The sequence below is a fragment of the Sinocyclocheilus grahami genome, unplaced genomic scaffold (genome assembly GCF_001515645.1).
Source record: "Sinocyclocheilus grahami isolate Dianchi unplaced genomic scaffold, SAMN03320097.WGS_v1.1 scaffold270.1, whole genome shotgun sequence".
NCBI lineage: Eukaryota > Metazoa > Chordata > Actinopteri > Cypriniformes > Cyprinidae > Sinocyclocheilus > Sinocyclocheilus grahami.
Genome location: NW_015505449.1, coordinates 51,950 through 61,908, shown reverse-complemented (window position 1 = coordinate 61,908; position 9,959 = coordinate 51,950). Strand labels below are relative to the sequence as shown.

Sequence of the window (9,959 nt, the reverse complement as noted above, 5' to 3'; positions counted from 1 at the left end):
GTGTGTGTGTGTGTGTGTGTGTGTGTGTATATATATATACACACATATATATACACATATACACACACACACACACATACACAAATATAAATATATACATACACACATACACAAATATAAATATATACATACACACATACACAAATATATAAATATACAGTATATATATATATATATATATATATATATTTGTGTATGTATGTGTTTATATATATAAACACTATATATAATGTGTGTGTGTGTGTTAATTATTTAAAAAGCCTTAAAATATTAAAAACAGGTGTCATTTTCTTAATGCAAAAACTGATTTTAACTTGATTTTTAAGGTGAAATGTTTGGTCCAGTGTTATTTTAGTATGACTGAGATACTATTATAGTTTTTATTTATATTTTGAATCAGTTTGTACTATTATAATTACTGTTTTCATTTAAATTTTATTTAGAGTTTTAATAATTTTGTGTGTTTTTGTCATTTTAGTAGTTTTTTAGTAGTTTTTTGTTATTATGAATGTTTTTTTTTCAGTTTTAGTTTTAGTTTTAGTTATTAGTTATCAAGTTCAACTAAATTAAAATGATAAATGTTGTTTTGGCAACTAACTAAACTAAAACGCTTTTTAAAGATTCTATTTTATTTCAGTTGACATTTATTTTATTTCAAATAATGAAACTTTTTAGCGGTTTTAATTTTAGCTTCAGTTTTAGTTAAAGCTGCAGTCTGTAATCTTTGGCGCTCTAGCGGTTAATAAACAGAACTGCGTGCGTCTTGCTGAAGAACATTGTAGCCGGAGCTACTTCTCTCTGTTAATGGCTATGGCGAATCACGCAGGACCACAGCGGTACCTACCCGAACCAGTCTAAATAGTCTGAATATAAACACTTATTATAGATGTACCGTAGTGATTCAGGACAAGCCAAAAACACGGTTTGGAAAATGGATTCATGGTGTACTCGCTTATTATATACATTTTGTAAATTTTGAACACAAAAAAGTTACGGACTGCAGCTTTAACTATAATTATAACCCTGATTTGGGCATATTGTTGACCATTTTATAACTGGTTTTACTTATTGTAATTTTTTTTTTTTTAAATATAATAACAAATGTGATATTTTGATGGTAACAATCCATTATGGTAACAAAATGACATATGCAGGTGTAAATACTGATATTCAATAGTGTAAATTAACATAAAATTAATATATATTAATTTTCAGGAACATTTAATGTTCTCTAGCTCTCAATAAATCTAACAGTTGACAAGCCATAAAATCCACATTCATTCCAGACAAAACTAAAGCTCATATTCAGGAATATGCTGGTGGTCTAGGCTACTCTACTCCTGGCACATAATTTGAGAACACCTCATAAATCAAACAGCAGAACATACACACATTCCCACCTCAGTGCTCTTTATGGCCGAGTGTACGTATACTTATAGCTCCTTAATGTAGATTCTAATAAAATACACACCTCCCCGTGCCCTCATGCCATGTCTGTCTGTATCGGTTCTCCGCTGGCTTCTGGCCGAGGGTGTTGGTTAAATATTTTACAACATAAACAAGCCTTGGCCCTGGAATCCAGAACTCCCGCTCTGCAAAGCAAAGTTCAACCATGCTGAAGCATCTGTTGCCACTCACCAAATATAATCAAGCCTATAAATAGAGCCACTGTTTTACAGTCCCCCATAGAAATGATCAACCCTACAAGAACCAGACACAGTCAGAGAGAGACAAACCAAGATCCAGTCTGTGGATGGTCCCACCTGGGACGAACCCAAGAGAAGAGAGAAGTGTCGCCGTACCTCTGCCCCATGCCAGAAGGAGGAGACAGAGAAGACTCTTGTCACTCTTCCACCTTCTGCAGACGTCTAAACAATGTGTCTCCCTTGGAAGGTAGGTAATAGCTGGGGATCTGGGCAGTAGACAACAGCTGTCCACACCTGCTGCTGGATTCCCTAATGTCACATTATTCAGACAGTATTGGATGGACAGTGGATGAATAAATAAATTTATAGTTAAGTATGTATACAAGTATGTTGGATGGTGATAGCATTCGTTGTAAGGGGCTTCATTTATGTTAATGCAAATAATTAATTAAAACTAATTAAAAAAAAATTAAAATGTCCAGATGCATAAAAGCCAATGTTATTCTAGTATAATGGACATACCAGTATTTGTGTTTAATATTTTGAATCCGTTTTCATTTTTGTAATTTCCGTATTCATTTTAATTTTAGTTAAAGTATTTGCATTTTGTAATTTTGTTGTGTGTTGCCATTTTTATTAGTTATATATTTTTTAATGTGTATATAGTTTTTATTATTTTGGTTTTAGTTGTAGTTATTTTAGTAATTGTCATTATACTGGCTATAAAAATGATATATATTTACATTTAATTTGGGGGCACAATATGCTTGGATATGTTCTTAACAGGTTTTTGTGAGATTTACCATTTTATAACTAATTTTATTTATAGTAATTATGAAATATTAGATGTAACAAACAAATATGGCTGACAAGAAATTCTTGACAAGAAATTAATTGTGTTTGTAACAGGCTGCAAGACTAAGCACAATGTGATTTATATGTAAACTTTTTTGAACTGTAGCCTACTAACTTTAGTGGTCATTTTATATTTTTTTATTTTACATTTATAAAACTGAAAAATACGGGGCAAGGATTTTAGTTTCATGACAGAGGTGCGTAATAGGTCTATTTAGAATCCAAAGGAAAGAACTAAATAAAGTCTACTTGAAAACTTCTGGGTCCTATATTAAAATAATATAAGATTCAAATAAAACGACTATGACTCATTGAAGAACTTGTATCACAGAATCGTTCAATGTCAGTGTCTTCAGATATGCCTAACGTTATACAATTTCCTATAATATTGTACGTATATTATTGTTCTAATCCAACAGGTTAATAGCTAAGAAATAACGAAGGCTTATTGGCAGAACACACGTCTCTTGCACATTTTCATTGATTGGTCGAAGGATACACACCGATTGTGCGGCGCGCGTTCTGATTGGACATACATGTGCCTTTTTTCAACGATTCCGCAGCTGATTGGACAACGCAACTAAGTTCTGCCTGACATTCTTTTCCTTTCTCCGGACCCCGGAAATACCCTTTTATGGAAGGAATGCGAGAGTTTTACAGACATACAATCAACTTCCGGCTGGGTGTGAGCGAGTGTCCTGCTTCAAAAATATCTGGTTTTACTGCCCGGAGGGCTTGGATATTTGTTTTCTGTTTTCCCTGCATGTTTGCGTATTTTCCGTACAGTTAGGTAAATACTGAGTCAGTTCTTTATATGATTGTAATGACTAGATTTGACCCGCCATTTGAGGCAAAAGTGGCAAAACTCTCTTCGTAAGATTCTCTGCTTGATTCAGGTCTTTAATACGCTAATATTTTCTTGCAGAAAATGTCGAAGTCACTGAAGAAGATAGTGGAGGAGAGTCGGGAGAAGAATATACCGGAGGTGGACATGTGTGACAGAGGAATATCAAACCTGCTGGATATTCCTGGACTATGTGAGTTACTATACAAGTTTAAAGTTTAATGTTGTGTTAATGTTAATTAAAGAGTGTGTAATGGATCTTATTCGTTTACACTGTAACTAAATGCTGTCATAGTAAGTTGTCTCTCTTTACAGTATGATTGCTGTAGAAGATTAGTGACGTCATCACGTTGACGCCATCATGCTGTGGCATCATCAACTAAACGTGTCATTATAGGTAAATACTGAGTCAGTTCTTTATATGATTGTAATGACTAGATTTGACCCGCCATTTGAGGCAAAAGTGGCAAAACTCTCTTCGTAAGATTCTCTGCTTGATTCAGGTCTTTAATACGCTAATATTTTCTTGCAGAAAATGTCGAAGTCACTGAAGAAGATAGTGGAGGAGAGTCGGGAGAAGAATATACCGGAGGTGGACATGTGTGACAGAGGAATATCAAACCTGCTGGATATTCCTGGACTATGTGAGTTACTATACAAGTTTAAAGTTTAATGTTGTGTTAATGTCAATTAAAGAGTGTGTAATGGATCTTATTCGTTTACACTGTAACTAAATACTGTCATAGTAAGTTGTCTCTCTTTACAGTATGATTGCTGTAGAAGATTAGTGACGTCATCACGTTGACGCCATCATGCAGTGGCATCATCAACTAAACGTGTCATTGTTTTTGTTTTGTAGTCACCTTGTCCAACATAACCCAACTGGTCCTGAGCCACAACAAGCTGAACGGTAAGTTCTTAGTGTTTTTATTTTTTGTTTTTATATACAGTGCAGTAGGGCTGTGCGACATTGAAGAAATATGCCATATGCGATTAAAAAAAAAAATACAAAATTGAAACTTAACGCCCCCCTCTTATCATTTTTTGTTTGTTTGTTTTAAGATTTAAATAAAAAATAACAATTTCAGTTTGTTTCTGTACTCCACAGTATAGAAATAGAGTGTATTTTTTTTTGGTCTGTTCCTTACCACTCTGCATTTTCTCCTTCTCTGTTCCTCTCCGCTCTCTCATCCTGCCTGGTTAAAGAGCAGAGACAGGGAATCTGCCATCTTTTGAACTTTTCAGGGTGGCCAGGAATTACAGTGACATTTGGAACCCTTTCATTAGTGGCTCATGAGTAAAGCAGGGCTGCTGTTCGGCCCGGGCAGGCAGCAGCTCAGATAATGAGACAGAGAGGAGAGAGGGCCACACCTTTCTGCTCTACTCTTTGTCCTGTTACCATCAGCCTTTTCTGCCTGTTTAAAAGCCTCCAATAAGGTGCACACACATTTAAAACAATGTATTTACAAACAGATTTTGTACTCACAACTTGTGCATACAAAAAGCAAGAAAAGCCAGTAGAAGGACAGCCTATACTGCTTTAGAGTCCAGTCTGTCTGTGGTTTAAGATGATAAAGTGTAGATGTCTGGTGGAGGCATGTGTCTTAAGGATGGAAAAGAGGAACTGAGATCAGTCTTGTGTGTCATTTGGAGACGAGTACAGGGACCCTGACATGGGATGCAGGGTTCAGTGTTCTGCAGTGTCTCTTGGTGCGTTTACAGTTCCGTTGAGACATTGGGAAACAAATCGTATGTTTCAAGTATCTGTTTATGGGTGAAAAGGTCAGAGGATAGATGCGAAAATTGGGAATTGGATGGTCAGACTGAAACATACTCAACTAGCAAGGACACAACAACATGATAGAGTCATTTTTATGTCTAAAATGTACATTTCTGTAACTCTTTCACTGTTATAGCTTTCAAAGTTCCATTCAAATAGTTGCATATAAATATAATAGCAGACTCAGTCTCATATTTGATTGTACTTGATCGACTAATTACATAATATTTGATAATGGCTATTCATTATTATTATTGTTTTTAGGATGAATTTATACATGATTATTATTATTTATGTTTATAATAATAATAGTAATAATTTATGTTTCTTATTAACAAGCGCATGTGCTGAATATACACAATATATAACACCGGTAACGGCTTTTCATTATTGTTTATTATTAAATGAATTATTTATATATTTTTATTATTGGTGGTGAAATTAGCAATAATTAATTTAATTAAAAATGATTAACAATAATAATAATTAATAGTAATTTATGTACATTGATTATTAAAAATGTATAATATTTAGACAATATATATTTATATATAATAATAATAATAATTATTATTATTACTGATGACGATGATGATTAGATGATAAAAATAATTTGTTTCTTATTACCAAGCACATGTGCTGAAGAGTGCTGTGAGAATTTCTACCGATCACATAACATTTGTTAACAACTTTTTATTATTGTTTTATTATTAATTAATTTAGCCATTATTATTATTATTATTATTATTATTATTATATAGAGTTAATAAGAAACATATGTATCACTTTACAATAAACATTTACTCATAAATTAATTTAATAATAATAATTACAATAAAAAGAAAGTATTAGTAGAGGGCTGTGAGAGTGTGTGCTTTCATGTTTGTGTTTCGTCGTTGGAGTTTTCAATTGTTTGCGTGACAGCCGAATCATTTGTTCCTCCGTGTCTGGGGCGGAGCTGCTCTCGTTGATCTCTCTGGAGGAATTTGTGTCATGCTGTTTGTGTAAACCTCTCCCACCTCCCCTCCTCCATAATGAGGGGCCATTGATCAGCCAGTAATCGGATAGAGCGACTGTTCTGCCCATCGATCTCTGTCGACAGCAGAAAGGGGCAGGATGGCCTTGCGGGAGGGGAGGGAGGGATGCTGCTGATCCGTAATGCTAAAGCCTCCATCATTAAAATGTCAAATGTATTGCTGGGGGAGTGACCCATAATTGAGCCATCAAAGACCCGTCTATCCACTGACTCTGATAATTAGTCGTTAAACCTCTGCAGGTCACCAGAAAACCTTCGGTCTCTGATCATTAGACCTCGTGGCTCGTTTGGGAATGCTTTACCTTGGTGATTAGAATACAGTCAATTGAAATGTTTTGATTGATGATACCTGCAGAACTGAAGTTGTTCTCATTTATTTATGAATGTATTTATTCTCACTGTCTCTTTCTCTCTCTCTTTTTTAGCTGTGCCTCCAAACATTACAGACCTGAAGAACTTGGAGGTGCTGAACATGTTCAATAACCAAATTGAGGAGCTTCCAACCCAGATCAGTAGCCTTCAAAAACTTAAACATCTGAACCTTGGGTTAGTCGGATGTCTCTTGTTTTGTCTACTTTTTGCTCCTTATTTTCATTTTCTTTTGTTTTGTGTTTTTTCTTTTTTTCATTACGTAATTTCTTCTCTTCTCTTCTCTTCTCTTCTCTTGGCGTCTCTTTGCATCTTTTCATTTTGGTTTTTCACTCCTCCCCCTTTGCTTCCTCTTGTTTCTTCTCATCTTTTTTTCTCATCTCTTTTGACATTGCTTTTTATTCTCTTCTTGTTTTGTCTCTTCTCTACTTTTCCCTTGTTTTGCTTTTTGCTTCATGTCGTTTTGTGTCTTCTTCCATCTCCTCTCCTTTACACTCTTATTATACACTCGTCTTTTCATCTCATTTTGTCTCGTCTCTCATAATTTCATCTCTCTTTTTCTTATAGCCTCTTGTCTGAACTCTTCCTGTTCTTTCTCTTGTGTTCACGTCTGTTCTCTTCTTGTCTTATCTGTACTCTTGACTATTTCTCTCACATCTGCTCTGCTGTTGTATCATCTCTTCTCATCTTTTTGTCTTTGTTTTTCACTACTATTCTTTCTTTCTCTCCTCTTCCTCTTGTATCTTCTTTTCTCGTCTCATCTCCTCAGTTTGTTCCTCTTGATATTTTTTCTCCCGTCTCCTCTGGTTTTCTAAACCAAAAATCTGCAGATTATTTTTGGTCATAAAACCTGCCCAAATGTCACTGTTTATCCTGAGGAGGATCCAGTTGTAGCATCATTCTAGTATGTGTTGTGGATCAGACACTGTTCTTACCCTCATCCGTCCCAAAACTCATTTTTAAAGATTTTTTAAAAACCTAGCGTTTATCGTTATGTTATGAGACTTTGTTACTTTTGTCACACTTGAACCGGGAATACATGAAAACAAAATTTGAGTGAATTTGAGCAGTTTAAGTGGGTGCTATAAAAAAAAGTATCAAAAGTGTCCCTCTCGGGGGTTATTTTGCCCTGCCACTGGAAAAGCATGGAATTTACGAAAAAACTGCGGATTTTTTTTATTTAATTTTGTCACACTTGAGCATGGAGCACACACACAAAAAAAGAGTTGATTCGAGGATTCTATGTGGGTGTAATAAAAAAAGTAACAAAAGTGTCCCTCGTGGGTCATTTTGACCCGGCCATAAGAATGGAATGTCCGAAAAAAACAGCATTTTTTAATTTATTTGATTTTTCTTTTACTATATAAAATCTGACACAATCCAGAAAAGATGCATACCCAGATAAAGGGCTGAGACTGCAGAATTTCCCCAATGCACGAAAAACTCACATACCCACACACACAGGCACACAAACACACACATGGTCTGACTTTCCCGGAGAAGTGTCACCTCTCTCGGCATCTGTTCTGTGCACAGAGAAGCAGCGCATTCAGTTGGCCGCACCGCAGCCGACTCTTCAATAAATGAGTACAAAACAGCGTTTCCTAGCACCTGTTGCTTACTGATTGTTTGGAATTATAAATATGAGTGTAGTTCGTCTGTTAATATCACATGCACTTTTTTGTTTGTTGTTTTTTTTAGTTTGTTACTCAGACGCAGGCAGTGCGCTGCATGAGACAAAAAAAGTAATCTAGCCAAAACAACCGCATTGCCGCTCTTTAGTGTAGATGCATGTTGATTTTATCAGACGATGCCACGATTATAAATGAGAGTGACTCCTGGTTAACATGTATTAAAAGGGGTCGTGTTTAGTCACTATTTAGTGTGGTATTTTTGGACAATATTCACTCATCATGACAGTAAAATAGGGCATTCTAAGTCAATATACTGCAGTATTTCCTCTCTCAATCAGTAGAAAATATGGTTAACACCCGGTCACGCATGGAAAAAAAATATACCGTCATATACCGTGAAACCGAAACTGGAAAATACCGTGATATATTTTTTTGGTCATACCGCCCAGCACTATAATAAAGGCTCAAGTTGGTGTAGTTTTAAAGATTTCACTTTTTTTCATCAAAGTATATCTGGTTTAGAGACAGTGGAAAGGTCGTCAATCCTTCTTTGTGAGGTTAAGAAGCCTTGACAGTAGCAACGCTGCTGTCTTTCTTAGTTCTTCTTCCTCTCTGACTCTCTTCATCCCTGGTCATCTGGTCACTTCCTGGTATTCAGAGCCCACCTGAGCCCCACCTGAATCCCGAGGGTTCTCCTTCTCCTCCGAGGGCGGAGCCTCCACAATGTCACGCAGGATTAAAGCGCAGCACAATCTGCCCCGCGTCTGACACCGCACATTTTTATCGATTTGTGTCAGACGCACCATTTCTACACATAATCTTGAAAACATAAGCCGGCTTGTTGTATTCCCGGCTGCTACTCCCGACTCAAATGTGCGGATGTGCGTGTGAGCGTGTGGCCGCCCGTTATCCTGATCTCATTTGTCAAAACAATTCCCTTTCTCTGGTAATTGCTTCACAAACATGTGGTGGAATCAATTTGTTTGTTTCTTTGAAATCCATTGCTAAAGTTTCAGAGTCTTCACACCAACCAAGTGTCATTTGAAAGAAAGAAAGAAAGAAAGAGACGGAGGACAGATGCTTAAGCAAGAGTTAATCAGCATCTGATTTGGGTGCCCCTCTCTCTCTCTCTCTCTCCCTCTCTCTCGTGTTTTATCAGCGTCATCGGACCGTTATCCTGATCTCATTTGTCAAAACAATTCCCTTTCTCTGGTAATTGCTTCACAAACATGTGGTGGAATCAATTTGTTTGTTTCTTTGAAATCCATTGCTAAAGTTTCAGAGTCTTCACACCAACCAAGAACTCTCTCTCTCTCTCTCCCTCTCTCTCGTGTTTTATCAGCGTCATCGGACACCTTGAGCACTTCTAATTTCAGATTCCATGTTCTCTGTCGGAAGTTTTCCAGCCAAAATTAAATCTGTTACATTTCAAGGGCGAATATGATTTTAACATTTACAGACACAACACATTTTTAATATTGGTGAACTAACTGAACACTAGACTTGTTTATATAAACAGTGTTGTGTGAAAGTCTGAGATCATATTGAAAATCTGGGATTCTAATATACACTACTGTTCAAAAGTTTGTTAAATTTGAAAGGGTGAAGTCTCTTCTGCTCACCAAGGCTGCATTTATTTGATCAAAAATACAGTAAAACAGTAATATTGTGAAATATTATTACAATTTAAAACATCGGTTTTAATATATTTTAAAATTAATTTATTCCTGTGATGAAAAAGCTGAATTCCCAGCAGTTTTTAGAATGAATGATGAACATTCTGGTCACAAGCAAC

The 9,959-nt window shown here is 35.9% G+C and overlaps 1 pseudogene; it reads left to right on the top strand.

Annotated features, from left to right (window-relative positions):
- Window positions 1-3,743: 3,743 nt before the first annotated feature.
- Window positions 3,744-9,959, top strand: part of LOC107599651 (ras suppressor protein 1-like) — a 34,000-nt pseudogene continuing 27,784 nt past the window's right edge.